Raw genomic sequence first — 24,210 nt, forward strand, 5'->3', positions numbered from 1 at the left:
ACGTTGTAATGCTCTGACTGTTGAATTGTATGGAAATAAATGATTGTTGATTGAGCATTGATACACCGAGTATTGTCCCTCCTTCAGCCCAAAGATTCAAAGAATTGGGAGAATTCAACAACTTGGTGCCGTGTGACCCGGATCTTTGGTGTGCTGAGGAGGTGCAGATTTGACCTTTGGTGAGATCGTGAGGCGAGGTGAACAGAGGACTGGTCCAAAAATAAAAAGGTAAGCACAGCCTGTTGTATTATAAATACCAAATGTGCATATTGGGCTTTCCAAATTAATCTGTTCACTGAGTCACATGTATTTTCACAGTAAATTTGTCGGTGTCTGGTTTTTGGCGCAAGATACTAACAACATAAGTTGAGGCTGAATTCCAGTGTGTTAAATAAACTGCTTCTACCGAGATACTAATAACATACTACGTTGGACTAGTTGCAGTAAACTGCTTCTACCGAGATACTAATAACATACTACGTTGGACTAGTTGCAGTAATCTGCTTCTACCGAGATACTAATAACATACTACGTTGGACTAGTTGCAGCCACTTTACCTTCCACATTTAATTTTGTCTAATACTGGCTTCTGTAGCAATAATACGTTAGAATTTCTTCTGAAGACGCGGCCATTAGTTCAGTACATTGAAGTCGAGGTTTGAAGTTTGTTTATGGTGTCGGTTACGTCCTGGCTCTTGCCGGCCATGAAATAGAAGTTGATTTAAGGAAAAGCAGATGCTGGCTTCACGGTGCGGTTGAACGCTGGCAACGCGAGAGCGAAACACGTCCGTAGGTTTGGTTTATGATACGGCGTGTTCCGGTGGTGCGGCCGTGAAGTGCAGTAGTGGTTGGTGCTAATTTTAGTACATTGAACAGAGGCTTGACGGTGGTTTGTGGCGTCAGTCGAGTTTTTTTTTTAAGGGCTGCGGTCATAAAACAAAGTAAAATTTTACTTGCCAAGAAGTACATAGAGCAAAACCTGGTTTATGATGTCGGGTATAACTTCGGGGATGCAAGCATCACTTTTATGATGCGACTTTGCCCCGTTGTGGCGGTCATAAGCGCAGAGAAAGGGGTATTTTGGTCTATGGTGCAGTGTGCTTCAGAAGATCTAATAGTTGAGCTCAGAGGTTTCTGTGCAAATTTCTGCTGATGAGAGGCGCTCTCTGTGTGTCTCACTGATGGTGAAACGCGCTGTGTGTGTAAGGCGCGCTCTGGCTGTGGGTGAGGCGCGCGCTGAGTGTGCTTTTTGTGTGTGTGAAGTCTGAACACAGTGACAGTGACGGTTGATGTGTTTGATTAGGAGGACATTAGAGCAAATACACATTTTAGGATCAAAGGTTGATGCCTAGTGTACCTGTGGAACATTTGCCCTAGGAGTGGCGACCCTCCTGTCCGTGGACGCGTGGCCAGGACCGGCGTCGTCCGGGTGCCGAGGTGGTGACTTGGGGAGGTGAGGGCCCCCGCATAGCTACGGAAATAACACTGGAACGGCCGTGTAATCACGGGTTCACATTTATTCCGGACTAGAACAAGACACATTTTGCGAACAAACGTTGAGTCTAGATTAGTAAAGAAATATAAAAAGGTTGAATTCCTCGTTTCAGTGGTTGAAATTGTTGTGTGCCTGTCCCCTGACGAGTGTGAAATTAAAATAAAGAGGGAATTTGGAGCCACATAGAGATAGACGGGCATAATTGGGTGTATTACTCTGTGGTGTAATAAAAATAAAAAGGAGAGATAGTAAGAGGTGTGCAGTGGAGAATTATGGAGGAGTACAGAGAGGAATGTGTTGGGAGACTGGCGTACAGTTTACGCTGTCAAGGTAGGCGGGTTGCCTGCTTATCTGTTTAACAGTGATGAAAATGAAATTAAATAAATCTCTTAGTGTGTTAATACAGGAAGCTGCGGACCTGGACCAACTGCCCCCACAAGCACAGCGGCCGAAGCAAAATTATAGGTAATGGGAACCACACCCAGCACGAATCAGCAGCTGTGAAAAAGACAGCAGCGAGGAGAGAATTAGAGGAGAAATTAAGAGAAGTTTTAACACATAAAATTGGGGCCAACGGACTTGTGGAGGTTGGGAAGGCGTCCGGAGCACCACAACAAAAAGGTGAAACAAAAACACACACAAGCAGAGAAATCTGAGAGAAAGGCTCCTTTTAAGGTAACGCCTAGTTTGAGAAAAGATAAAATTAACCTGCTTTTATACAAATGCACATACACGCAATGAAGAAACAGCTTACACTCATGAACACGTGAAGATTTTCCAGCAAGGTTAAAGAAAAATTAACATACTTAAATGATGAAGTCTATACATTACTGACAAAGAAACCCTCTGGGTTGCAGGACAACAATTTAACTAAAAAAAAAAAAAAAAAAAAAAAAAAAGGAACACTGGTCTAACCAACCAGGCAAGACACAACAAATTTAGTGGTTAAAAGATTCAAATTGTGACATGTTTTCTGTTGATTGATTAATAAAAGTGATTACTGAATGAAAGAAAGTTCCTTTTTTGGGCTTTTAAACATGATCTTAAGAATTTTAACATATACCGGTGTTGTCCTGTCAACTTGGTGGGTTAGGAGTTGATTATATCGGGAGACAAAAAACAAAAAAAGGGGGAGAGAAGGCTGACACAGGGCCTGGCCCCATTGTCTCCCCTCTGAATAACACAGCCAACACAACAACATTTGCCTGTTCGTTTGTTTTTTGTTTTTTGTTTGTTTTTGTTTTTGTTTTGTTTTTGTTTTTTCTATACATATTTAATTACAGGCTGCTTTGCCGGCCCTGAAAGCCGAGGCTGACTGGACTCCTGCTCTCCCCCATACGTGACACTGACCAAATGCTGCAACAGCTGGACCCACAACAACGACCTGAGAATGTCAACAGACCTGCAGGAATGTGATCTCATGCAGCCGAGATGGAGAGCACTAAACCTAAGGCCCGTTTCACTACACGGGGGAAAAATTCCCAGACTGCGTCAGCTGACAGAGCTGTGACGAGACGCCCGCCAAGCCCGAATGAAAAGTAAGGCCGAGCGAAAGAATGCTGACCTTGATAACTTTGCATTCACACTGTGCAGGACAGTGATGGACCAACACGGGTGATCGGGTGGCGAAAAAGGGCGTGACCGAGACAAGAGGAGTAACTGAGGACAGAAGGCACCTCAGAATGGACAAAAACACAGAAGAAGATGCAGGTTTCACCTGCGGTGAACATCGACACTGGAGAAAGGACTGCCCCAATTGGGGTCAGAACCAGGACGGACTGAATTTTGAGCAGCAGCAGCAATGGTCGCAAACAAACTGAAAAAGGAGGGGGGCAGGACCCCAGGGCACGCTTCAGGCCGTGGTTTACCCAGAACACCAGAACAGGAAAGTGATGAACACAAACACCCACACAAACACACACATCTACATGCACTGACTCAGAATGAAGAGAAACAAACACACACACACACACACACACACACACACACACACACGGGAATGTTGATTCACTGAGAAGTGATGCACACACATACACATGCACACGCTTGTGCAATGAAGAGTGATCCACACGCACACACACATACACGCTGATGCAACGAAGAATGCTTTGCTTATGCTGATATGCCAAATGCTGCACACAAACATCCCAATGCATAATTTTTATGAGGAGCCATTGATTACCATTAAATACTTAGAATGTGTTATATGTCACCCAGAGGGCATTTATGTAGATTTTAGGAATAAGGTCTAAAAAAGTTTGGTTATGAAAACAATGTCTGTGCGTGATGTCTGTTTATGGCTCAAGGCCTTGACTGAATTCTTTGCTGTGCTTCACACAGCTCTGATGAGGAACAGTGGCACAGAGTGAAAATGATGAATTAATAGTGTAAGTTTTAGGTCGGAGTACGGCATTTTCTGTGATTGAGTTTTAATTCAAGGAGGAACAAAAGGTGTTACGGCACCTGAGGTTCTCATTCCCACACAATATTGTCCCGGCAGGAAGCAAAATGTTCCTGTGAATTTCTGGTTGATTGTTTGGTTTTGCTTAGCGCTAGCTTGATTTTATCAGTGAGCTTTGGCTTGTGTTCTTTCTCGTAAGCGAGAGAGGGATAGTTTTATGCTTGGACATGTCTGCAACGGGCCCTAGTTTGTGTTATTTTAGTAGTATTTTGTTGGTTACGTCTGTTTTCGTTTTTGTTACAGTGCACTGGAGAAAAAACATCTGAGAGGTGTGATCCACCGGTGGTGATATGTTGATATTTTGTGAGTTCATGATTTAACAATCAGCTCTTTAAACAAGGCCTGAAAGATTGAAATTTAAAGCGCTATAAAATATTATTACTGTAAACAGTTGCAAAGTGTGCTTCTCCATGATTGTAATTGGCTTGGGAGAAATTCACTTATAGGGAACACTGATCTAAAAGGATTGCACCGAGTCAATCCGGCCCAAAAAACAACAAGGAATTGTTTTCCTTTAAAATGATGACGTCATCTTGCTGGTGATGGAGGCTCGAATAGGTTGCGCGGGAGACTCCATTATCAGCAACATCTGGTATGAATGTGTATGGAGGTATGCATGCGAATGGACTGTGATGGACTGACGACTAAAAGTTTTGACTGACTTGATACTGAGACAATGACTGCACCCACTTTAGGATTAGTAAATGCCAATAAACAATTCACCCAGCCGACAAGAGAAGGGTGGATGCTTCGCTTTGTTTTGTTTTGTTTTTTCAGGAGCAGGAGGATAAGAGAGACTGGAGGAGGAGACTCTAGCTTCACATAAGTATGAACTGCAGACTTAACACTGTGGTTGCTGATTTTGAGTTACTGATGTTTGCATTAAGAAAACTGTGCTATATTAGCTGTGTTTTGATTAAGGTATCATGTTATATTATTGGGAATGCCAAATGCTACAGTGGAGAAGACTTTTGATACCACTCATGACTGGAATATGTTATTATTAACCATAGCAGGCCACTGTAAAAAGTCAATTAAATTTTATAGAGGAAAATCGCCAAAACCTTAACAATACCTATGAATGACTGGCCACATTCAGAATAGAGATATGCAATAATAAACATTGGTCCACGTGATTTAGGTTCTCACTTGAAATAGTAAGTTATTAAATGTAGAATATAATCGACAGGGACATTTGATAGGATGTGGTACTGAAAAAGAACAAGAGCAAAGTAAATAAAGAAAATATTGTGTTTAGTTTGGATAAATTCAAATTAAAATGTACCATTACACTCAGAGGATCAATATGAAATAAAACATATGCAAAATTTGTAGGAAGTACATGACTGATAACTGTTCTGTCCTGAGCGTTTGTTTCCAGAGCACCCACTTGACCACACCAACAGTTTCTCGCCACCGAGGAGGGGTACTTGCAAAAAGAATAAAATAAAAATCTGAGTTTAACAAAACATTTTAAATGTAAATATCAAGCTTACCTTTCTTTTTCCATGAAATGTGCTTGTGGGCACGCCAGCCATTTTGAAAAGGTGGGCAAAACAATTGACAAGGCCACACCCCCACACATGTGATATAATTTTAAAGGTACTGTTGCCCTCTCTAAGAAACATCAGGAATTAGAGGAGTGGCAAGTAGAGTATGCGAGCTACAAGCAAAAACTAAAATGTGTACTACAGTGTGCAAAAATGAAATACTGGGTCATCAGGGGGTCATGAGGGACATTTATAAAACTAAAAGCCCACACAAGAAGGTTAACCTAGCTTACCTAGAAGACCTCATCAGGGGGAGCACACTCCCCCTCCTTGAAGAGCTCACCCACTCAACCCGCATCCCCAGAAAACAGCTAACCCCAGATAAGGCAGCGTGATGTATCCCGAGACAACAGGACTGGGACATCTAAATAAAGGTGTGAAACAATCGCCTTCAAAAGGTTATCAATTCACTTCAACCAAAATTAGGACCACACGGTGCGGCAAGAGTTAATAGTTATTAGTCTCAACACCCAAGGATAACCAGAAGAGCATGACTGATATGATGGAACTGGGATTTTGTTACACTTAATTTTTGCAAAACACAAACAAAACTAAATTGAAACTAAGGATTTTCAGAAAATAAAAACTAAACTAAACTAGCAAACAATTGGTAAAAACTGATTAAAACTGATGAAAATTGCAAAACTATTACAACCCTGGTCCAGACTAAGATGGTGTTGGACATCTTCAGGGCAGAAAAGGGTTGGTGTGACCAAGGTGTGGTTTGGCTTGTTGTATGTACATTTCAAAATGTTACAGCTCTGGATGGACCAGTTACCAGGGCATGGAAGGATGACAGACTTTATTACATGAGGAGAAGGGACATTTTCGGGATCGAAGATCCTCAGGGATGACAAGGCTGGAGCAACGGTACTCGAGAGAAGAATTTCTGATACTTTCTGAGATATGATGTCACCAACCTTCTCTTTTAATTGTCTAGCTCCAATGAATTGACACATGGGAGTGTGTCAAAAAGGGGGAAGTTGAGTCCGAACATCAAACAATGGTTTTATGAACATCTTATGACGTTATTTCTGTGTTTAATAAATTAGCTATGGTAAAACTTAAGCTTATAATGTGTTAGACTTAGAAAGGGTTCACTAATTTTTGATTTCTTTTACACACACATAGATTATGATTAGAATAAGTCCTGAACATAATATTTTAAACCAAATTTGAATCATTAGAACAACAATGGATAACAATATTAGATTATCAAGGCTAGGGAGAGAGGTGTTTTGGTTTTCTGTCTCTTGCAGAGAAAGGAACAGACACCAGACGGGGACCCGGAGATGTGAGGACCCTTCACAGCAGGGACAGATGTAGGGACTGCCGAGACAGCAACTGGGGTCAAGTGTCATGACGTTTGGGCTCCTGGAGAAGATGGATCCCACAAACACAGCAATAACCATGAAGGGGTTGGCGAAAACCAGGAACACCAGACCAACGAGGTTCGAGAGGCTCTTGGCAAAAAGGGGGACACGCCGGTGAACCCAAAACACACAGATCCTTGTTTGAAATCGGGGCAGAATAATCCCCAGAACTGTGCAATGACTAAAGGGTGGTCTAACCCCGGAGGTCGAAGAAAGAAGCTGAGAATCACCCAACTGGAAGACACTGGTAGCTGCAGCAATAAAAATAAAGGTTAAAAGCTCCTTAGACAGAGGTTCTAGTCTAAGTACATTTGAAAGGTATAAGGGGGCATTAAAATGGGAGTGGAAAACTGGTGCACCAAAATAAAGCTGTGGGAGAATTGGGGAGTGATGGGAGAGTCATCTGTAACTGCTGTTATGGTTGTAAATCTAACTTTGCTTGCATCTGAACTGCGTGAACACAGAGGTCATCCCACATATGGTCCACCCGTTAAAGGGGGACAGAGGGCCTCAGGATCAAGAAAACTTGGACCTTGTGACCCTGGAGTGCATGTTGTAAGTGATCTCTTTCAGAGATCAAAAGGGGGAATTATTAGATTATTCTGTTATTATATGTTACCTTATATATGTAATCAAAGTAGTTGAATTAGAATACTGCTGTAGATCACATTATACCCTTTAATATAGAGTGTTTGAGCTGTATGTAGTTTAGTTCTCATTATACTTTTGAGTTAACAGAACATATTCACATATTAGTTCATTAGATAAATGTGCATCACTCTGTATCCTTGATCTGCTGGGAATGTGTTACACTGTTTTCTTGACATGCTTAATTGTTGAATCATGAAGAGAAGGTTGTAAGCAGGAGACTCTGTGTCTAAAGACAGGGGAGATAGATAGACCACATTCCACACCCCCACCTTACAGAAAGCAGAGAAACAACTGCCGAGGTCATAACTTAGGCGCTGTAACAGAGAAAAAATGTGATGTTTTGGCTTTTACGACTAGCTGGGGGCCACTAGAGACTATAAAAAGCTGAGCAACCCGTCACCATTTTGAGACATGTGCCTGACCCTCTGGTAGCATCTCTCCCGTCCGGACGTTGTAATGCTCTGACTGTTGAATTGTATGGAAATAAATGATTGTTGATTGAGCATTGATACACCGAGTATTGTCCCTCCTTCAGCCCAAAGATTCAAAGAATTGGGAGAATTCAACAGCGCTCTTAAAATCCTTTAATTTTCTCAAAAATCGACAGTGCGTCTTATGTATGAATTCTCGTTGTGCTACTGACCTTGAACCCATTTTACGTGGTATATGGCACTCAAAAATGTGTCAAAAAATATTTTAGTACGACTTTGGTAAGCTACGAAGCCACACTGCTTGATCTTTACAACTACTGTAGTCAGGAGCCTCGCAGAGTAATCCGGGTCCAAACCCTGCTGCAGTTCCCAAAGTCAAACGAACACTGCGGCATCACTGAGAGTTAAAAACTCTCTAAATTCTTTTGTCTTTAATAAAATGATCAGTGTTGCTGCTTTACCAGGTGTAACGATCAAGTTTAACATCCAGGCATTCATGAAAACAGAATTGATTCCATTTAATGGCATTAGAAGTTAGCAGGAAATTCCCTCACTAGTTTCCACCTAAACATGACATACCATGTTCTGACTGAGAGATTTCAGAAAAAATCTGCTATCACTTCCAACATAAATGAAAACAAGAAAAAATAAACAGCAGTGATGTTTGTAGGGTTACTGAAGTTGGACTAGCTGTTATATAATGATGTGCTACATGATCTCTTGCAACACAGCTATGTTAGCATAACATAAACACAGTGAAGCTAGAGGATGAATGCTAACTTTTTTCCACTCAATAAAAGTTAACATAAGGTTTTCCGATGGTTAGGGACAAATACAATCACATGGCAGGACGCTGTAAACGGACCAAACTTCAGTCAGGTGAACAACTAAGATAATTCATTCACAATATGAGGTTAGTCATTAAAACGCTGCAACAACATGGGAATAGAGCAGCTGCAAGAAGAAAAAAAAACAATTTTAAAAAATGCATACAACATAGATAAATTTAATTTTTTTTTTTTTTTTTTTTAAGAAATTTATTCAAAACCAAGGTTGGGATTTGAGTTGTCAGAGTGTCTGTGCTGAATTTAGAAGTTCACTCTGACAGCCTCTGTCTTTGTAAATGTAAGTAACTGTGTGTTAATGTAAGCATTGAAAAACTGCAGATAGTTAGATTAACAGCAACAGTATTTTGTCTCTATCTCCCATTGTAGAAATTCATCTTGTGTAAACAATAACTTGGCACACAGCATGACGTCAAAAATGGTGCGCACCTTTGACGTTGCGTGAGCAAATCTCTGTTTTACTCGTCCATACCCATGTGGACGTAGCCTAAGCCTATATCCGAAACTCAGAAGACATGTTAGTCTTTCTAAATAAGAACACAAGTTGCAGATGGTATAGACATTTTTTTTTCACAACACAAGTTAGCAAAAGGGTGATGATATATTCTGTCAAATTATCATCAGTAATTTAATTCAAGATGACTCATTACCAGTGTTGGGTAAGTTACTTTAAAATAGTAACTTAGTTACATTACTAGTTACTTCTCTCAAAAGTAACTCAGTTACTTCAAGTTACTCGTTACTTTCAAAGTAACTAGTTACTAGGGAAAGTAACTTTGGTTTTACTCAGAGTTCTCTTGTTAATGTGTTTCTTCCATAACTTTGCCAGTCTTCTAGCTTGCTTACTTGCCACAAGTGCACTGTGCCACCTACCAATAGAAGGGAAAATACAATGTATAATGCATATTTCCACGAGAGAAATCCCACGCCTGGACCGTCATGGACTGCTGCCATGATTCTAGCCTACGTCACAGAGTCATGTGCGCCTTTTACATCCAACACAAAAACTGCAGTCGTGGTGCTTTCGATTGTACTCAGAACTCAGAAATTCTGCCTTCTGAATAGGAAGATGTAGGCAACACCAGACTGCAGATGAGCTGCATACAGGGCTGGACTGGGACTGGGAAAATTGGCCCGGGCATTTTGACTAGAGACTGGCCCACCATTATAGGAAAAATCATAAAGCCTTTGAATGAAAACAAACACTGTTGTGACAGTGATGTACACTGTTTTGATGGTATATATGCATCAATCTATCAATCGTTTGTTGTAAGATTCAGATAATTATTTTTTAAAAGCGAGACATTTTAAATGAGAATAAGAAAGAAAAGTATTTCTTTGTGCCCCCTTTCCCTGTTAATGCCCTACATGCCCCCCTGGCAACACTTTGCTAGACCCGCCCCTGCACAGTTACCAGCTGTCAGCTACCTAACAAAGGATCCTGGTGTTATTTGTCTCTCAGAAACAGTTCATAACTTCCCTTCAACTCATTCATGTCACCTAAAAGGTAAACCTGTTTCTCCATCACCTGTTCAGCTCTGATGATCCAGTAAGGACATCTCCTGGTTTCATCTTCATGTTTCCCTCTCACCAGATAACCAAACCATATCATGACCAGCAGCTTTACAGCTGTGGCTCCAGCAAACATCAGCTGATACTAGAAATTAATATTAAATAAATTCTAACAACAGCTGATCAAGCTTAAACGTGCTGCTGTTGTTTAGCGCGACATCCCCTGGTTTCCTCTTTCGGCGCAAAGTGAGCGATAAACAAACAAGAGAGCCGATCAGCTGATCATTGATCAGTTTTCATGATTGAAGTAGAAACGGGAGAGGGAGGGGGGAGAATGAGAGAAGAAGAGGCAGCTGTGCAGCAAAGACACAGAATAACTCCAGCTTTGTGCCTTTTTCATTGTAGCTGAATTACGGGACAAACTGTTCCTTTTCACCTCAATAAGAAACGCGTAATATTTTCTCTGAATACCAGACGGGACGGTTGGCAACTCTAATAACTTATGAACAAAATAAAGTTCAACATCAGTAACATCATAGCACCCACCCAGCTGTATAGAAACTCCGTCATGCTAGCTAGCACGCAGTACGGAAAAAGTCAGAATAACGAAAATAAACTCCACCTAAACTTGGTTCATATCTGACCCAGAGAGACTGCAGGTCATAACTTCTTACCTGAAGTTCAGTTCACACTTGGACCGGCGGCCGCCTCGGGTCTCTTTTCCTTCTGCGTCCCCTTTCCTTCATCCACCTGCTGGCCTCCACCACTTGCTAATGTTACTGAATCTGTGGAAGCTCCGCGATAGCCACCACACGAAGTAACGAGTAACGACCCTATCTAAATCCCAGTAACGACTAACGCGTTCCTGATTTTGGCATAATAACTAGTTACCGTGCTCGTTACCACAATAATAACGTAGTTACTGTAACGCGTTACTTAATAACGCGTTAGTCCCAACACTGCTCATTACCAAGTGTGCAAGAACAGACAGGCAGATCTCTCTATTCAGAAAGACAACCAGGCAATGACATGTTTTGTTTAACATAAAAAATATTGCAGATTTTCTTGCTTGAGGTTAGGGTGAGTTAAGAAGAAATTAGCTAACATCTCAGCTAGGGGTGGGTTTTGATTATCGATTTTCCAATTAAAATCGATTGTAGCTTGAATTACGCGATAGCAGGTAATGAGAGCAGGTAAACGGATTCTTCACAAAGACATAAACACAATCACTGAGATGTGGTGGGGGCAGGTCAGCGACTAAAGCTGGGCAGACACTGTGCGATTTTTTTCAGTCGCGTTATTCAGCTCCTGCTCAAACTGTACGATTGACTCGCAGAGGTTAGAAGTTCATAGGTCACGATGCAGGGTCTCACACTATACGACCTGATGCTCTGATGCGACCCGAGTGCTCACACTGTGTGTCCATAAAATGAAGGTTATAACAGAAATTCTGTCGCTCGCTCTCTCTCTCTCTGTCTTTTACTCACACAGACACGCACACCACCATCATCAACTTTGCTAAATTGCTAATGAAAAACATTGACCAGGCAGCTGTGATTGAGCAGCAATGTAGATCCAACTATTTTCACGGTTGTTGTGGTCGTGATAATTTTGTGAGGCCACATCGAAAAGGCTCGGATGAGCTTGCCATAGTTCTACAAGTTGTACCTCCATCGCTTGTGTCCAGATCACACGCTGCGCTGCGCCGTCTTTTTCGCTGACATTTGTGTTTGCGCGTGCGCAGTGTGAGAAATTGCGGTGACACCCTCACAACGGTCCCGACCAAGCGATTGATGATCGGGAGCTGGTCGTGAGGTGTTAATCGCGTCTCGTTAACCCACGTATACTACACGACGCACAATGAAGGCCAAAATCGGGCCGATCGCCAAATCGGTTGCACGACTCAAAAATCGTCTCAAAATGGGCCAAAAAAATCGCACAGTGTAAGCCCAGCATAACCAGAAGGTTGGTGGTTCGATCCCAGGCTCCTCCAGTCTGCATGCCAAATATCCTTGGACAAGATACTGACCCCATGTTGCTCTCCGATGCATCCATCGGAGTGTGAATGTGTATGAATGTTAGATAATAAGCACTTAACAACTTGTGTGAATGGATGTGATTGGGTGAATGAATTAGTTGTATCAAGCGCTTTGAGGGACCCTGTGAATCGCAATCGTATCGATTCTAGGAATCAGTGACGATACCCAGTCCTAATCTCAGCTACAATAGAGCAAAAAAAAAAAAAAATCTGGCAAGCAGTATTGTGCACAATACATCACGGGTCACATGAACAAAGCAAGATTCAAAAAGTAATTAAAGCATCAAACAAGTGCAAACCATAAAAGAAAAAAAAACATGAATGCACAACATGGCCTCAGGCTCATGCCTAAGGACTGAAAGTAGACACCATGTGCTACAGTGGTACTCGTCTGAAAGCAGTTTTCCAAGTGGATTGGCAAGTACAGCCAGCTGTGAGCTTGGATCAGGGAATAGATTTATCTCTGTTGGTAAATTATACAAACAACTTTATTTTAAACACATTATATGGCAGATTTAGTGCTTACGTTGTCCTATATTTGACTAAATTAAATTATTTTTCACAATTAATGACAAGAAATGATAGTTTGTCTGATTTTTCTAATAATTGCAGGAGGTTCAGAAGTGTGTGATGGGTTAATTAAGACTCTGGGGAAACAGGTAAACAGTGAATCTGCTTGACACAGTGAACATTCAAAGGTAACTTCAGCTGCCCTCTGCAATAATTTCACAGTAGATTGTCTCCACATGCTAATTCTACCCTTTAATATTTCAGCCTCAGTTTCATCCCTCTGTTTAATAAGCTTGAAATTAAAGCAGCAGCACATGCTGGCCAATTTTACAAGGGAAATGATAAGACCCAACAATGAGAAGGAAAGCGAGTCAGGGGGTTACATCAAACAACAGCCAAATCAAAGCAGAAGGTATAAAGTCACTTTCTGTGGGTGTGAGACTGAACCAGAGGTTAACTAGACGCCGATTCCACCTCTTCTTGTTCTAAATAACTCTTTCGGTATATTTTGTTCCACCCTGTGAACAAGTAGAGTACAAGCATGCATAAGTGCAAGCTTTATAAATAATTAGCAAATAAGTAAAATAAGCAAAGAATTATTTCTTTTTCTTGTTTGCATTAGTATTAGTTGAATTCAAATATAGAAAGAAATATTTTTAAGATTAGGATGATGCAAAAGACAATATCTATATAAATAACTAAATGCACACACACATACACACACTAAAGTAGACATATATTAAAATATACCAAAGTAATGGATCTCAGCAGCACCACTGCCATAAACCTCATTACTTGTCAATTAAAATATGCATCCATGCTTTCTATTACTGCCATCTTGTGGCCACTGTCAGATACTGTGGCTCAAAGCTGTGCTTCTTTCAGTCTCAAAGAAAACTGCAGCTACCTATGTTTTGAGGGTGTGTCCGTCTCCCATTAGCAATGACTCGATTTGGGGAAGCTAAGAAGCCAGCAGAACAATCATGAAAGATCCCCACAAGGGTACAACAACTTCAAATTACCAGCCAATCAGCTGCATCTTCACAAAATGGAAGTTTCTCTCAGGCATTGTACCAACCAAGCTGAGTAGGCACATGAGTCGATGCATGAGCATGGCTTCGAAGGGCATTGGGATCAAACCAAAGGACCAAAGCACCAGCTCGTGGTTGATAGAGCAGTAGACTAGAATTCTAAGCCCACCCAGGCAGACCAGTCTGAGCACCGTCTGAGCTGACTATGACTCGAAAAGAAAGTCTACGACATGGATGAAGTAGCATTTTTTTTTACCTTTTTTTTAAACTGTCCTTTACAGCAACATCAGTGAGCAGAATCATGCTCTGAATATACTGTTATTCAAAACACATTGCTTTGCTAAGAAGAGCTCTTTAAACTCTCTGTAGGCTACTCTATTTTTTTCATTGTTATTCACAGTACTGTAGATGTGTGGTTTATGTCAGCCTTAAAGGTTAAGAGAGGCATAAAAGATAAAGAGACAAAAAGATAGTACAAAAGGGTGGCAGATGGGCGCCGGTTTAGCTCAGCCCATTGAGCAGGCGCCCATTCCTTATGGCTGAAAGTGGCCGGCCCGGGTTTGAGTCAAACCCGTGGCCGCATGTCTTCCGCCTTCTCTCTCTGTCCCAGCTTTCGTTGTCGTTTCATCACTGAATCTATCAAAACAAAGCTGAAAAAGGCCTAAAAAGCACAATGAGTCACGAACTGCTGCATCTGTAAGAAAACACATACTGGAGAAAAAAAGCAGACACATAAACATACATATCTTGCTGTGTCCTGTGTGCAATCTTAAGTGACTCTGTATGTGTCTTTGTCAAGAAACATACTTGTGCTAGACCACAACAATGCTCCCCCCAGGGGAGACTAAGCAAAGACTAGAAGACACAGGCTGTCCACAGACACCATGTGTTTGATTGCAAACACATGGTGTGCCCATTATAGGGAAGAGGGAGTGCCTAGAAAGAGCCCAGAGAACCAGAGATAATGGACAGCTGACCTCGCCAGAGGGCACCCATCTCAGCATAGCCAGAGTAACAGTAGAATTGTTATTCCTTCACATAGAAAGAAAGAAGCCTGGTGAGGTGGTCTGAATGCCTCCTGGGCACGTCTTACCAGATTATATCATCAGCTAGCCTAGGAATGCCTTGGCATTTCCTGGGATGAGCTGGAGGATGTAGATGGGGAGAGAGATCTGGACTGGATAGATGGATGGATGGAAGAAAATAACATTACAGAAAAAAATATTGAGATAACTACTTACTGTATACAAATATCCTGTTATAGCTTGTTTTTCATGTTCTCTTCTATGAATTTCAACAAAATGTGTGTGACCCTTGTTTAGGGTTTGTTTTTGTGAATGTTGATTTTATGTTCATGTATAAACCCCAGAAAGAATAGCTAAAGCTAACTTTATCCGTGATCCTAATAAAACAATCAATCATAGCTTTCAGAACGAATTACTAAACCAGTATGTAAGAAGCAAATTTATAGACATTTTATTTTACTGTAGTATATTTTTAATTTCAAATTAATCTTTATAACATTAAGATATTTGTTGTGTCATACTGTATTGTATAAGCCACAAGCCATTACACTTAGTTGTTAGGTTTAACTTAATTTTTTAACTGTTGTAGGAAAGGAATTCCCAAACATTTGAATAAAGTCTATCATCCAACTTCAGGTTTTCCTTTTTGAAATCTGAAAATTGGAAGCTGACTGTTTAAATCTATACAACAAATTAATTTGTTCATTTCTTGATTAGATTGGCTTGGTTTAGCAGCTAAACATCTGAGTGTGGATTTATGGGTTAAACATTAAGTATAAAATTACAACCAAGGCAAAGTTTTATGATGTTTCTGAACAAACAGGGGCACATGTGCATTTCTTATGAATGTAACATTAAAAAGAAAGAGGAATTGAAGGTTTACTTTGTTTTCTGGTTGATCGTTTTGCACAGATTAAGTCGCCAAGCTGAGGTGCTGTAGTATTTAAGTTCATGAAAATTTAGGAATTTTAGCTTTGTGAACAAAGCTAGATATACTTGTGTGTAGGTAGAAGTCTATGCTGACAATATTGCAATGTTTAAAACTGGATGCTCAGTGAAGACAGCTAAATAAAAAAAATTACTATGTCTATCATGCAAGGCTGTATCACTGCATTAGTATGGACATAACAAAGCTCTGAAATAAAGGATTACATAACTTCAAATAGTAGGAGTTAGATAAGATGGTGTTTGGAATAACAGCAAAGTCCTGGCAGAACATTTCTCTGTATTCTTATCATTTATAGAAAACCACAGCTAATTTAGTTCCCCTTTATATTTATGTTCTGTGGCTTGAGATTTAAAAAAAAAAAAGCTGAAATTGTTCCGTTACAGATAAGTCTGTCTCACTTACATGTTGTGTGAAAGAGAGCAATGTGATAGCCTTGTTTTCTCAGGCTATTTGTACTTCATTCAGTACTTTTTTTTTTTTGTAAACAGCAGCTTTTTCACAGGTGTGGTTAGCTTTTTTCTCAATGAAATAATTTATTTTGTAATGACTCAAGTTATCAATTTTTTCTTGATAATCTGAAACACGAGACAGGAACTGGCTCTGTGTTTGTTTTTGGGGTTTTTTGGTGTGTGCCCTTTTGTTTTTTTCCTTTTCTCTATTGGTAGGTACACTTGGGGTGGAGCCACTGCAGGTGAGGTGTTCAGTCAGCTGTGTTGGATCCTCCTCATTAAGGCAGCATACTAATAAGGCGGTCGATGTGGCAGTTCTTCACCAGATCATTACTTCAGCTTCTGATGCAATGTTTGGTCTCCCTGGTGTATTGTTTTGCATCCAAGCTCCTTTTCCTAACTGAGTTTTTTTCCCTTTTGATTCTTTCAGTCATCTGATTTTTCCTGTTCCTGGATTTGTGTTCATACTCTCAGAAGAACTGTCTAAACAGCTCGCTTTTCACTGCCATCATGCATTCCAACTTACCTCCCTCCTCAACTTACTGCTTTGTTTCGGTACAGTGAGTACATTAGTTTTGTAGTTATTTTTTCCATTCAGTTCCAGTCATTTTGTGTAGTTAACTCTGGTCTCTTTCCTATTTCAGATTTTGTCCTGAAAATCCACCACAATCAAGTCTTGTCCTTTATATTTTTTCAGCTCCTTGGGTCCATCTTTTGGCTTAATCTGATAGTGACAAATATGCAAAAAAATAAGAAACGAGGAAGGCGGCAAATATTTTTTTCTATAGTCTAAGGAGCTTGAAAAACAAACATCTGGAGTTCTTTAAGTTTCCTTGAGGCATTTCACCTCTCATCAGAGAAGCCTCTTCAGTTTTAAGAGCAATTGGAGGAGAGTCCCAGATTTCAGCCAAGGTCTGAAAACGGGTCTAGGTAACAATCGGCTAAGGTTTCGGGTGAACCCACTGTGAAAGGTAGCCCACGCCCTATTATGTGATTTACTCTGGGACTTATACCAATTGCTCTTAGAACTGAAGAAGCTTCTCAGATGAGAGGTGAAACGTCTTCAAGGAGACTTAAAGAAGTCCAGACGCTTTTCTTTCCAACCTCCTTAGGCTACGATGACCTGGATAATTAAGAACCTTCACAGACACTTTTTTATAGCATTGTTATATGTTATACCTACTCATTACACCAAAATTAAAACGTATTTAGTTTATTTTTATTTACATGGCACCAAATCACAACAACAATTGCCTCAAGGTGCTTTATATTGTAAGGTAAAAACTCTATATCTTAATGCATGCTCAATCATCCAGGTAAGTAAATCTCCAAAAGTTGATTCGGTTCACCTGGACGTAGCGTTTTCAGTTTTCATCCTGGACAGGGAGGAATGCTGGTTTGAGCGTGGAGTCAAGGAGGCCCTTTACGTGAAAAGGGAAAGACCAATCAAGGAGGGGGCCTAAGGGTACATCTTTCGCCATCTTAAAATGCTGTGATTGCAGCCAGTCCCCAGCTCTCTGTGAATGGTACTTATGGCCATTGGTCAGTGGTTGTTGATCAATGATCATGATAATTTGCATGATTATGATGACCTCCCAGCCCATTGTTCCTTCAGTGGTGCTAGTTTCAGTCATTATGCAAATGTACTGTTTATAAGATTGGGGAAACCTGCAGTGAACTGAAACTGAAGAAGTCAGTTTCAGTTCACTGCAGTTCTCCCACTGAAAACGCTACGTCCAGATGAACAGAATAGACTTTTGGAGGTAAAGACTCTACAATAATACAAAGAAAACAGAGAAAACCCCAAAAATCAGAAGAACCCCTATGAGCAAGCATCACAAATATTCATTTGTTAATCACCAACGATAAGACACACAGGCCATATTACATGAGTGTTTGGTTCTAAATCAGATATCCTAAAGAAATGGTCAGAGTGCAATAACTGGCAGGAGCAATCAAGCAGTGTAATAACCAGCAGCTCAAAACTGTCATGGTCTGGGCGAGTCTGAGTAACTTTCCACAGCATCAGCTCTCCTCCTCTGGATGGAGCCCTTCTTGCCCCTCCCCGTTCCTCAGCCACAGGCAATTATTCTGGCAGTATTTAGGAGCAGCACACACAATGAGTCTTCGCCAGATTGTCTGTTAACCTCAGTTCACAGCCTCATGTTTCTGTGTATCTCTCAGTGTGCATTACTTACCTCTCTCTTCCTGTCCCCTAGTCGGTACCTGGATTCGTCATCCAAACCCTGCCATAGCCACGCTTCTGGATTCCGGTCAGCTACTGCTTAATCCTTTTCGGGCAAACTGCCATTCTCACCTGCCTGCCTCCCTGCGCACCCGTATAGGACTCAGTACTCGCCCGGACCACGCCTCACCTCCACCTCCAGCTTATCCCCGCCTGCGAACACAGCCCCTGGTCTGCCACAGTTTCCACCTGCCCCACTCCAGCCCTCAGCAGTTTAGTGACCTGACAGTTCCATGCTTAGCCTAAGCCCCGCACTTCACAGACACCACGCTTTTGCACAAAGCTTAATCTTGTTTTTGTCTTGAGTATCTAAGTTAGGAATTCTTGTAAATAAAAGTTTTTGTTTTTGCAAATCACTTCAAGCCTCTGGTCTTTGGTTCTGCGCGTGTCCATTCCACTCCACGGGCCTCTGAGCCTTGACAGAAACAGCATTTGCAGCTGCTAGTGTAAATTGTTCCGGATGGCTATCAGGGATAATTTAGTCATTGTTTGTCACTGCTCCAATGCATCTTCTCAATATAAGAGAGACTGGAGGTTAATGAAAAAAATCCTATCTTTTCCCTGTATAATTGAAAGAACGAAAGGTATTACTTTCAATAAAATATGGTAATGAGAACCTGACAGGAAACTGAGGCCCAGATGACCTTCTTACTTTTATCATCACTGTGGCTAAGGTTACAACATTTGTGCACCAAAAAGAGCAGCTCATCCCTGTATTGTTATTAGCATTTCTGTCAGGTGATACTTCTTGCTGCCTGTGAATTATGTGACCAAGTCAGGGCTGCACAGTGTATTACTGTTATGAACTTCAAAGAAATTAAAATGTTAATCAAATTTGTATGTCCTTCATATTCCAATATTGTCTTCAGTGTTTAATCTTGAGGGGCTACCCTTCTAAGAATGGTCCAACTAATCAGACTTGCACTCACATGATGCAAGTCAGTGCATCAAGTTTTGTCCTTTAGAAGGAATTTCTTATTTTAAATGTGAAATGAGATTCTCTGCTAAAAATAGTTTTTTTTATTTTTTTTAAGCCATAGATTACTTAAAACACATATAAATCCCAGCTGCTAATTAAAGCTTCCAAACTATGATTCACATTGTTACTTGTTTTTGCATGTATGAATGAATGTTTTCATTTATACACTTTTTAAAAATTCTAATCTGCTGGTATGTCTCTTTTACATTGATGAAATTGGAGCTACTATTGCACAGAACACACAACAAGAATGCCTATCAATAAAAAATTCACATTGCCAACAAACTAAAGGAATTTTGACGTCTGCTTCATGATGCTATGGGACAGTAACTTTTGATAGTTAAATTTCCTCATTCTAAAATTTCAGAAATGTAATGTGCAGCAGTCACACTAAATATAAACAGCAGAACTTGGAGGTTCAAGGTCCAAGGTTCATTATTTGTTACATGCATAGTTATACAAGTATAACACACAGTGAAATGTAACCTGACACGCTCCTCGACATGTGCAAAAATGGGGGGGGGGAGCTAGAGGAAGAACATATATATATATATATATATATATATATATATATATATATATATATATATATATATATACATACATACATTGGGTGAATGTGCAGTAGTAGCAGTGCTCTTAGCAGTAAAATAACTAATCATTGAGGGCACTAAATCCCAAGATTAGCTTCTTTCAAATTCCAGTAGTGTTACTGTGTCCCGTTACATTTTATTGTAGATATTTATCATTATTTCATCATCATCTGATAAAGTATCTGTAGGCAGAACTCACGGGAATCATTATAAATGGAGGAAGAGTCATATGACATGTTACTGTGCCCAGAGTCTGAAGCAGAAAGCCTGGCTTAACAGAAAATGTTGATAAGTGTTGTGATACCTGTTATATCTGACAGGAGTTTTAGCATTTGCCCAGTCAGCTAACAGAAAGAAAGCCTGGCTACTGTATGTCAAAATAACTTTAAAGTGTACCCCTCAGTATGTCTTTCTTTCTTGACTCTCTTGGATAAGGAAAAACTCAAGAACATCAGCAATGAGAGGAAAAAAACAAGCTTTTTGGGCATTAAAGATTACATTTAGTTTACCCTCTACATGCACATTCAAGCCATTCAAGCTTACGAATAGAGATAACGTGCTTTTTAAACTGGTGAATACTTGTTGCCAGATGACCTCTACCTGATATGCAAGGCTATTCCAGAATTTCTAGAGCAGGCTTTAAAGAATGATTTGATATTGAAAATCAATTAAGCCAAAAGAATCAAAATTCTTGCTACATGATGTTTGAAACACGATGCCTGATAAACAGGATACACAGAATTACTAACAACTGAAACTTCCTGGGATTAAATCAGATTAGTTGCAATGATGCCAGTCTTGAACATTAACCATTTCACGCATGGTGGTCACTACAGTGGATAGCTATTCAAAGGCTGTTTTCTTGTATTTGTGTCAGTGTGGATGGTACACTTGCACATAAACCACTTCATTGGACACTGATGTTACTATAGATATATGATGTGTTTCATTGTAATTATTGTTCTTTAACCCTGTCATGCATGAATTATGACAACATCAATCATGATTTTTTTTCTTAAGTATGTATATTCATCTTTTCATGCCTAAAGATGAATAAAAATACTTTATATTAAAATTCTCCCCACTGTCTTATCCAGAGAAACTTAAGTCTGTTTGAACTTTCTTATTAATTCATTACAGGAACTATTTATTTATATTTCACAGTATCCTTATGCATAACATACATAAAGTACTTTTATGTATGTTTGTACTGTTGGTGTTTAATGTTAAAAAATGTTAGACTGAATGTTGACTAACAGTCATGCATGTGCATTAGTAAACTACAATGCTAAACACTTTATTCTTCATCAAATATATATAATCAAGTATAATGTGAGATGATCATTTCAGCTTTTCTGAGTTGATTCTGAATATTTAAGGTAGCATTTTTATCGAAACAGTATAACTTAAATTGTTCTTGTTGGCCAAACTTCATTTACAAACAATTATCCTTGTTGTTCTTTTTTGTGTGAGTGGTGTCAAATATGGACAAACTATTAAGAAAAGACCATTTTTACCAAGTGCAGGTTTCTAAGTACAAATCAAAATATTGAGTCGTGACTGCAGGAACTTAAACTGTAAACTCATGTACCATTCCCTTCACAGTGTTAATCAAAGCTAAGCATACATGAAACAACGTGTAGTCTCTGATATAAAGTAATTTGTCATGGATAAACTCAAGCAGAGCATTTATCAAAGAGAAGCATAACGAAGTGTAACATTTCTCACTTATAATTATTTGATTATCTCCCTGGCTGTTTCAGTGTTATGTACCACTGGGGTTTTACAAACTCACTAAAGCAGAACAGGCTGGGTTTCAGAGACATGGTACAAAACTAATGTGAAACTAATGGCATTGTTTTAAAATAATTGTGAGTCAAGAGTCATTTAAACTTAACTCAATGACAATTTTCAATAACAATAAGAATATATTTAATTGGTGTTTTGCTGAATATACCTTTATGACATTGTCAGTCTCTTAGTTAATAATAATAATAATAATAATAATAATAATAATAATAATGGATTGCATTTATATAGCGCTTTTCAAGGCACCCAAAGCGCTTTACAATGCCACTATTCATTCACTCTCACATTCACACACTGGTGGAGGCAGCTACAGTTGTAGCCACAGCTGCCCTGGGGCAGACTGACAGAAGTGAGGCTGCCATATCGCGCCATCGGCCCCTCTGGCCAACACCAGTAGGCGGTAGGTGAAGTGTCTTGCCCAAGGACACAACGACCAGGACAGAGAGCCCGGGGATCGAACCGGCGACCTTCCGGTTACAGATACGCTTCCCAACCCCCTGAGCCACAGTCGTTAAAACAAATGACAGTGCTTCTAGACTACAGAATTCATCGAATCCATTACGAATGAGGAAAAAATTAATAGTGCACTTAAAAGTGGACATTATTCGAAATACGATTGGGGTGCTGGTACAAAAGAGAGCTGTGTGATTACCTACTATAAATGGCCCGATTCTTATACTGTATAGCACTTTTATACGACGTGTCTTCAAGCATGTCTACATTCTACATTGAAATGCTTGCTATCTAATATCCATGTACATTGATGCTCCAATGGAGTTTGAACATGTTTTAAAAACTATTTATGTTGAACTTCTGTACAAATCACAGTATGTCCATAACAAATACCATGAGGGACACCATAAGGCTGTCCATAAGTGCATGTGGTACCAGGACGCAATAGGTTACTGGTCAATGATTGATTTTGTAATCGTATAACCAGACCTGCAGCCATATGTTCTGGGACTCAGGTAATGAGAGGGGCTGAGCTGTCAACTGATCACCACCTGGTGCTGAGTTGGATGAGGTGATAGGAAAGTGCGCTGGAATGCCTGACAAAGGCCCCGGTCCATTAAATCTTCAACGCACACTTCCAGGAGACCTTCAACAGCATTCCGAGGGAGAATAGGGACATTAAGTCCGAATGGACCATGTTCAGCAGCTCCATTGCCAAAGCCGCTGCACTGAGCTGTAGTGCCTGGCGTGGTGGTAACCCCGGACCAAATGGTGGACACCAGAGGTGAAGGGTGCCACCAGGCTAAAGAAAGAGTCAGGCTTGGTTTGGCTGCAACACTTCAGAGGCAGCTGATAGGTACCAGACTGTTCTCACTCCCAAGTGGTAAAATACCGACGATTTGTCAAGTCCCAAGGCATTCCTGAGGTCATGGATGCGCTGGGTCATGGATGAAATCCAGTAGAATGAAGCTCCCGAACCTTAACTAGCATTTTAATGACATTAGATAGTCATTTTCCAAAGTGATTTGAGGAAAACGAATGTACATGTGTATATTCATTCCAAACGGTTCTCATGTTTCCTAATTTTTCCGATCTCGTAATGTAGTGACACGTTGGGTACCCGGAAGCATAATATGCCGACGATTTGTCACGTAGCATAAGATGTTCCGCTTTGGGAGTGAGAACGTGTTGTAGGTACCAACAAACCAAGCGGAATGTGGCTCAAGGCAGTGGCTGAAGCAAAAACTGGGATGTGTGACGAATTTGGAGAGGCCATGGAAAAAGGCTTTTGGACTGCCTCAAAGAGATTCTGGCAAATCGTCAGGCAACTCAGGAGGGGAAAGCAGTGCTCTGCCTTCACTGTGTATAGTGCTGGTGGAGCGCTGGTGACTTCGACTGAGGACATTGTCAGACAGTGGGAGGAATACTTCGAGGACCTCCTTTCGAGAGAGGCTAGAGTAGAGCCGCCACGCCTCCACATTGAAGGGAGCGAGTTGAGGTGGTCTGGGCATTTGGTGTTCCCCCCAGACAAGCTGGAGGAGGCTAGGGAGAGGGAGATCTGGGCTTCTGTGCTTAGGCTCCTGCCCCAGCAACCCAGCCTGGACAAGCGGGAGAAAATGGATGAATGGATGAAGTATCAAGATAGGTTCTGTATGATTTAAATTAATCTAAAATTATGTCAATGGTAAGTGGTTCTGATAACTATAAACGATAAGTATGGTATGAAATAAACTGTACCAGAAAAAATAACTTTCTGTCGACATAAAATGTACCAGAGAAATGTCAAATCCGTCTTTAGGAAAATTTACAAA

The 24,210-nt window shown here is 40.4% G+C and overlaps 1 protein-coding gene and 1 long non-coding RNA gene across 4 annotated transcripts in view; one reads left to right on the forward strand and one right to left on the reverse strand.

Annotated features, from left to right (window-relative positions):
* The window catches only part of ntm (neurotrimin), a 505,318-nt gene that overhangs the window by 117,990 nt on the left and 363,118 nt on the right, over positions 1-24,210 (reverse strand). The gene's annotated exons all lie outside the window — the stretch shown is intronic.
* LOC146699736 (uncharacterized) lies at positions 3,632-8,039 on the forward strand. The gene is made up of 2 exons (XR_014922453.1): positions 3,632-5,164; positions 7,611-8,039. It is a non-coding gene; the product is annotated as an uncharacterized LOC146699736 (long non-coding RNA).

Source organism: Copadichromis virginalis, linkage group LG10 (assembly GCF_057382275.1).
Source record: "Copadichromis virginalis isolate Kocher_CV1m ecotype Utaka linkage group LG10, C_Virginalis_male_GT1.1, whole genome shotgun sequence".
Lineage (NCBI taxonomy): Eukaryota > Metazoa > Chordata > Actinopteri > Cichliformes > Cichlidae > Copadichromis > Copadichromis virginalis.